Source organism: Neoarius graeffei, chromosome 19 (assembly GCF_027579695.1).
Source record: "Neoarius graeffei isolate fNeoGra1 chromosome 19, fNeoGra1.pri, whole genome shotgun sequence".
In the NCBI taxonomy this organism is placed as follows: domain Eukaryota; kingdom Metazoa; phylum Chordata; class Actinopteri; order Siluriformes; family Ariidae; genus Neoarius; species Neoarius graeffei.
This window is the reverse complement of record NC_083587.1, coordinates 2,831,914-2,838,811: the sequence shown is the minus strand read 5'-3', so window position 1 is coordinate 2,838,811 and position 6,898 is coordinate 2,831,914. Positions and strand designations below refer to the sequence as shown.

Sequence of the window (6,898 nt, the reverse complement as noted above, 5' to 3'; positions counted from 1 at the left end):
CCCCTGTACATGTTGTACTAGGTTGAAGTTGTCAATAATTGCAAGTAGTTCTTTGGCATAAATGTTATCAGTATTATCTACATGCAAGTTAAAATCCCCAGATATAATAAGACAATCAAACTCTAAGCAAATGACTGATAACAGTTCACCAAACTCTTCAAGAAAGACTTTGGCTGAATGTCTCGGTGGCCTATAAATAGTTAATAATAATATGTTAGGAGAGCATGTAACAAGTGCACATAAGTGTTCAAAGGACATAAAATCACCAAGTGAGGATTGTTTACATTGAAAAGAGACTTTGAATATATTTGTGATCCCTCCACCTTTCCCTTGTCGGGTAACATTCAAAAAATTAAAATTTGGGGGAGCTGCTTCAATAAGGGTGGAAGCACTATTTGCTTGATCCAGCCAGGTTTCAGTTAGAAGCAAAAAATCAAGATTGTGTTTGTAAATAAGATCATTAATTAAAACTGACTTGTTTAAAAGTGATCTAAGATTCAGAAGAGCTAGCTTTACGGAAAGTCTAGAAGTAATATCTGCTTGTGCACTCTGATGTTGTTTTAAAACAGGAAGGAGATTAGATTGATTCACCCCCAGGGTTAAATGTGCTCTATGTTTTCTGTTTCTTATCAACACAGGAATAGAGAGTGGCATAGGCACATTGGGTCCCAGCTGGTTTTCAACACTACACCCATTTGCAGGGACCCAGAGTACATCAAACAAGACTTTCTAAATGTTCCATTTGGTTTGAGGGTGAAAGGATTGGAGATGACATGTATCTTTTGGATGGTGAAAAAGATTTGTAGCCAGCTGAAAGTCCTGGGAGAACTGGGTACACTGCTTGTCGCGACAGATTTGGGCTGGAAAAAGAGAGTGTAGCCATTGGGAGCAATTTTTTCATGCTATTTGGGAAATCCATCCGAGGGGAAGTGGAGTCATCTGTCTTTGAATGTTGGGAGTCTTGCAAGTCAGATGTCTGTGTGTCCTTGATGACGACTTGCAAAGATGATTGTTTAGGCTTTGTAACTATGTCAGTCTGCGACATCTTATCAACTGTTTTCCTCAGTGCTGGCTGAGAAAAGATTGCAAGTTTGTAATGGTCTACTAACACTTTGGCTCCAATCCAGCTGAGTTCAGTGCTATTTGGCTTGTAAAATTCTCTGCGATTCCAGAAAAGGTTAAAATTGTCTATGAAGTTCATACCAAATGAAGAACAAGTTTTTCCAAGCCAGGTGTTAAGACTGAAGAGTCGAGAAAAAGCAAAACTTCCTCTCACTGGGAGTGGGCCACTGATAAAAGATTGAATTCCAGTCTTATAGAGCTCAGAAAAAAGTTTTCTGAAATCATCTTGGACAAACAGCTGTTCTCTGAAAACATCATTTGCTCCCACAAGCACAACAATACGTTTAATAGTTTTATGCTTGGACATGAGCTTCAAAATGCTGTCTTTGGTGTCAGAGATGGATGCATTTGGAAGACAACAAATAATCATCCCATAACCTTTTAATTGTCTTACAGTGGAATCACCAAGAACAAGGGTTGTGGGATCAGGTGGTGTTACGAGCTGCTTTTTGCCCCTTCTCACAGCTCTTCGATCTTGGTGCGATCTCTTTTTACTATGTGTTTGTCCGCTTGAAAAATCCTCTTCCACATCCCTGAGGCATTCAAATTTGTTCTGAATCCTTATGGGCTGTGGATTTTCCATAGGCTTGTAGATCCTATTGTAATTTGTAGAATGAGTGGTTGTTGAAGTAATTACTCTTCTGGTACCCTTTGATAGCTCAGTTGGAAGAGTCGAGGACTGTAGTTGCTTGTGATGGTCATCCTTAAGTTGCTGGTTCGAATCCAGCTTGAAGGAAGCGTTTGTTCCGACAGAGAGTCTGATGCTATTTTAGTAATAATGATGGGGAGGTGGGGGTTAAAAAAAACACACACCCACCCACCCACCCCAAGACTTTTCCCTGACCGGGAATCAAACCTAGGCCACGGCGGTGAGAGCGCCAAATCCTAGCCACTAGACCACCAGGGAGCAACCAGAAGTAAACGGGAATGCCCAATGGACCTCTGAGGACCACCCGTGGCTGGGTGTAATACCTTTGAGGCGCCATGTACTGTCTGGGCAAAGTACCTCTGCGGTCCTCGAGTGGCTTGGGGTGGTAACTTTGTGAACCTGTCGTCACATCTGTGTCCGGTACCTTACAAGCTTCTCGTGGCCAGGCGCAGTTCCTCCGAGGCCCTCCGGTGGATGTCCCTCTGGTGCTTCTCAAGGCTGAGTGCAGTACTTTTGGCTGGGCACAGTACCTTTGGAGCATCTGCAAAAATAAGGCAAATTTTAACTTACATCTTCACAAATTATTCTCTGGGATAGGATTCTGTCGTTTTTACAAGTTTGACTGAACTTGACATCTCACCCAATGTTATTGCAGTTTTTCTGGCAGGTTGCTCCTTTTGATGCCAGCTTATTGTGCTGATACTACAAGGAGCAAACAAATGTGAATTTAGTGATATTCATTCACCAAGGCAGGTAACTCTTGCTAAGTTGCACAACAGTTTACTACTGACTGTATGTCCTCATCTCACCCTCAAATTTGACTTTTATTTACTCAAATTCACTCTTGACTGTATGTCTGTAGCTAACGCTCAAAGAACCCAACTGGAACATTGTCATCAGGTTTTCCAAAGTTTTCCTGCATTGCAGTAGTAAGGGGAACTTTAATACAACCAAAAGGGAACGTTCTCCAAAAGCTCTCCCGAGGTTCCCACTTTACAAACATTAGGAAAAAGTTAGGAGAAAGATCCATCAACCAAAACATGCAAACAAAAACTGCCATTATACATGCATCTAGAAAAAGTTAAGGTGGGTGGAGCACAGAAGCACGGCAGGCCAGAACTGAGCTCGCAAAAACCCTTTTATTTTAGCTTTTAAGCTTTACATTTATTCTCCCACACATGCACGCACACACAGACACACACACACAAGTGTTCAGGTTGGGGGAGAGCCCCCTTCCTCTGCTCTCCCTCTCCTCTTATGGGGTGCGGTCACTGGGGAAGACACACAAACACAGGTTAATTCCCATCAGGTGCAGTGATTCTGCCACTTACCTTCCCTGACTCCGCCCTCCATTCACAGACCGACGGTTGACCACGCCCCTGCTGCCACATACCCCCACCGCCCGACTCAGGCTGGGGAGCCATCCGTCCTGCAGCTGACTCCCCACCCCCTTGACAGGAGAGGAAATCTGCCACGACCATCTGTGCCCCCGGCCTGTGGACCACCTCGAACTTAAATGGCTGGAGTGCCAGATACCAACGGGTGATCCGCGCGTTGGCATCCTTCATGAGTTGGAGTCACTGCATGGGGCGCATGGTCTGGCCAGAGGGTGAAAGGGCACCCCAGCAGGTAGTAGCGGAGGGCGAGGACCACCCACTTGATGGCGGGGCATTCCTTCTCTATGGAGCTGTACCTGCCCTCGCGCACCGACAGCTTCCGGCTGATGTACAGCACTGGACAGTCCTCCCCCTCCACCTCCTGGGACAGAACAGCCCCCAGCCCTCTGTCCAACGCATCCGTCTGCAAAACAAAGGGGAGAGAAAAGTCAGGGGAGTGTAACAGTGGCGCCCCACACAATGCAGCCTTTACCTTAGAGAAAGCCTGCTGGCATTGCTCCATCCACTGGACCAGATCTGGTGCCCCCTCTTTAGTTAGATCAGTCAGTGTGCTGGTGTATGCTGACTCACCAAGCCCATGAGATTTTACACTTGCATATGTGCTTTTCACGTATAAAAGCACCATAAAAACATCAGGGGTAGTCAGGCTTGGGTTCCACACACCCCTCTAGAGTCTTAAATTTCAGATTTTTTTTTTCAGAAATTTTTTTTTTCTCCCCGGCGCATGTGCTGTCAAGGCTTGGGCTCTCGAGGCCAGGGCTCTCGAGGCCAGAGCTGACAAGGCCTTTGAAAAAGTGGTGCAAGTGGACAGAGAACCTACAAAAACCATCAGAAAGGGTTCTACACACCCCTGCACAGTGTTAGCCAACAAAGAATATGATTTATGAATATGATTTTTTTTCAGATAATCAACATTTTTTCCCCAGCGCATGCTACCGATGCAAGTACCAATACTGAGAAGTCCAAGTGTCCAATTGGTCAAAGTGGCCAGAAAAAAAGTGGTTCATGTTGACAGAAAACTCACAAAAAACATCATTGTCATTAAATAAATCCCAGCTCGCATAAGTCGGGAAGTTCAGCATACTTGCTGACCAAGTATGTACAGTGTCAGCCCAAAAATAATGAGATTTTTTTTTTACATTGTCATTTAATAAATCTAAGATCACTCAAGTTGGGAAGGTCAGCATACTTGCTGACCATACCAGGGAGAAGCTGAAGTGGCCCTGCATTACCTGCTGTGACCATCAGATGGCAATAAATCTAAGTTCACTTCAGTCGGGAAGTTCAGCAGGATTGTTGACCATTCCAGGGAAGAAGCTGAGGTGGCCCTGCATTACCTGCTCTGACCACCAGATGGCAATAATGGGATATATTGGCCTCCAGTGAGGTTTTGCAGGCAGACTCGTGTACCAGAGAGCCCAAAACAAAGGAAGGGCCAATAAGAAGGACAAAGAGCTGTGGGGGGTTGGGTTGCAACCTGGGTTAGGAAGTTGGGTTGCAGTTCCATCACCTGATTAGATAAAAAATGTTGAAAAATGGAATTAAAAGTTAAATCTATCCCAAAGCATCCAAACCTGTTATATGAATATTGGCCAGTATACAGGTGCTACTCAGTGGGTCCAAGGTTGGGATGCTTTCAGCAAAGTTTTGGCCACAACTGTGACTGTCTCTCTTGGCAGAGAACAGCAAACTTATGGTTAGTTCCCTGTAATCTAATGTCTTTTTATTTTCTGTATTTCCTGGTAGTCCTCTCTCTCTCAATCCTCTCTCTCTCTCTCTCTCTCTCTTTGATGATGATTTAGTCCTGACTTTTTTCTACCATGGGCATCAGGCAGAAAAATGGCAAAGTCCCACAGTTCAGAAAAATGGCAGAGTCCCACAGTTCAGAAAAATGACAAATTCCCACAGTTCAGAAAAATTACAATGTCCCACTGCTCAGTTTTACCATGGGCATCAGGCGGAAAAATGACAAAATCCCACAGTTCAGAAAAATGGCAAAGTCCCACTGCTCAGTTTTACAATCACACAAACCTTCTTTACTGAGCTAGGACAATAATTGTAGATCTGACTGTGGAAACAACAGTGGTGATGATAGTGATACGCGGTCACGTGGTTCCTCAGCCGCAAAAAGAAAAACAAAACAAAAACACGAGTCAGCATTTCAAATTTAAGTAACTTCATTACCAGCATGAGCAGAGATCAATTTTCAGATCTTTTTTTGAGAATATCTAGAAGCAATTACACTGTGTGGCCACACGATGTCATTAAAGTACCAACAAGCTTTTCCTGCCCTTGCACTTTGCCCTGACTGAGCAATTCTCTTCATGCTCTCATCTCTGTGAAGGCCACTGGTAAATTGGTGAGGACAAGCCTACAACGTTTGAATAAATCCATTTGTTTAAATCAGAATAGGAAATAAAGCCTCAAGGTCCGGAATACTAAAAATGAATACTGTTTTAATAGAACCTGGAGTTCGACTGGAGTTTTGTGTATGGAGTATCACAGTCATCGTCAACACAACTTCTCTGGAGTTTGCTTTCACATTTGCCAAAATGCCCAAAACAAACAAGATCCATTCATTTGTTTTGTTCTTTTGAAACTGAGCTTTTCATCAGCCTTTAAAGACTGAAAAGAAATCACTATTTATAATAGATTTTCTAAATTATTTAATTGCGTTGCGTATTGCGGGTGCACATAATTTGGTAGATTAAGCCAGCTTGTGCAAAACGAGTTTTGGCACAAAACAATATATATGCAGTATATTAAAAGCAAGCGCTGTTGGAGTTGTTGCTTGACGGCTCACTCAGCAGAAAAGCACTTCAGGGTACCCTTCGATAGCTCAGTTGGAAGAGCGGAGGACTGTAGTTGCTTGCAATGGCCATCCTTAGGTCGCTGGTTAGAATCTGGCTTGAAGGAAGCGTTTGTTCCAACAGAGAGTCTGATGCTATTTTAGTAATAATGATGGGGAGGTGGGGTTAAAAAAACACACACACACACACACACCCCCCAAGCTAAGACTTATCCCTGACCGGGAATCGAACCCTTGCCGTGGTGGTGAGAGCACCAAATCCTAGCCACTAGACCACCAGGGACTGACTTGAAACAAACGGCAATGCCCACAGGACCTCTGAGGACCACCCGTGGCTGGGTGTAATACCTTTGAGGCACCATGTACTGCTTGGGCAAAGTACCTCTGCGGTCCTCGAGTGGCTTGGGGCGGTACCTTTGTGAACCTGTCGTCACGTATGTGTCTGGTACCTTACAAACTTCTCGTGGCCAGGCGCAGTTCCTCCGAGGCCCTCCGGTGGATGTCCCTCTGGTGCTTCTCAAGGCTGAGTGCAGTACTTTTGGCTGGGCACAGTACCTTTGGGGCATCTGCAAAAATAAGGCAAATTTTAAGTTACATCTTCACAAATTATTCTCTGGGATAGGATTCTGTCATTTTTACAAGTTTGACTGACCTTGACATCTCGCCCAATGTTATTGCAGTTTTTCTGGCAGGTTGCTCCTTTTGATGCCAGCTTATTGTGCTGATACTACAAGGAGCAAACAAATGTGAATTTAGTGATATTCATTCACCAAGGCAGGTAACTCTTGCTAAGTTGCATAACAGTTTACTACTGACTGTATGTCCTCATCTCACCCTCAAATTTGACTTTTATTTACTCAAATTCACTCTTGACTGTATGTCTGTAGCTAACGCTCAAAGAACCCAACTGGAACATTGTCA

The 6,898-nt window shown here is 44.2% G+C and overlaps 1 non-coding gene across 1 annotated transcript; it reads left to right on the top strand.

Annotated features, from left to right (window-relative positions):
* The first annotated feature begins 5,996 nt into the window (after positions 1-5,996).
* trnay-gua (transfer RNA tyrosine (anticodon GUA)) lies at positions 5,997-6,084 on the top strand. Its single transcript is given in 2 exon segments — positions 5,997-6,033; positions 6,049-6,084. It is a non-coding gene; the product is annotated as a tRNA-Tyr (tRNA).
* The last annotated feature ends 814 nt before the right edge of the window (positions 6,085-6,898 follow it).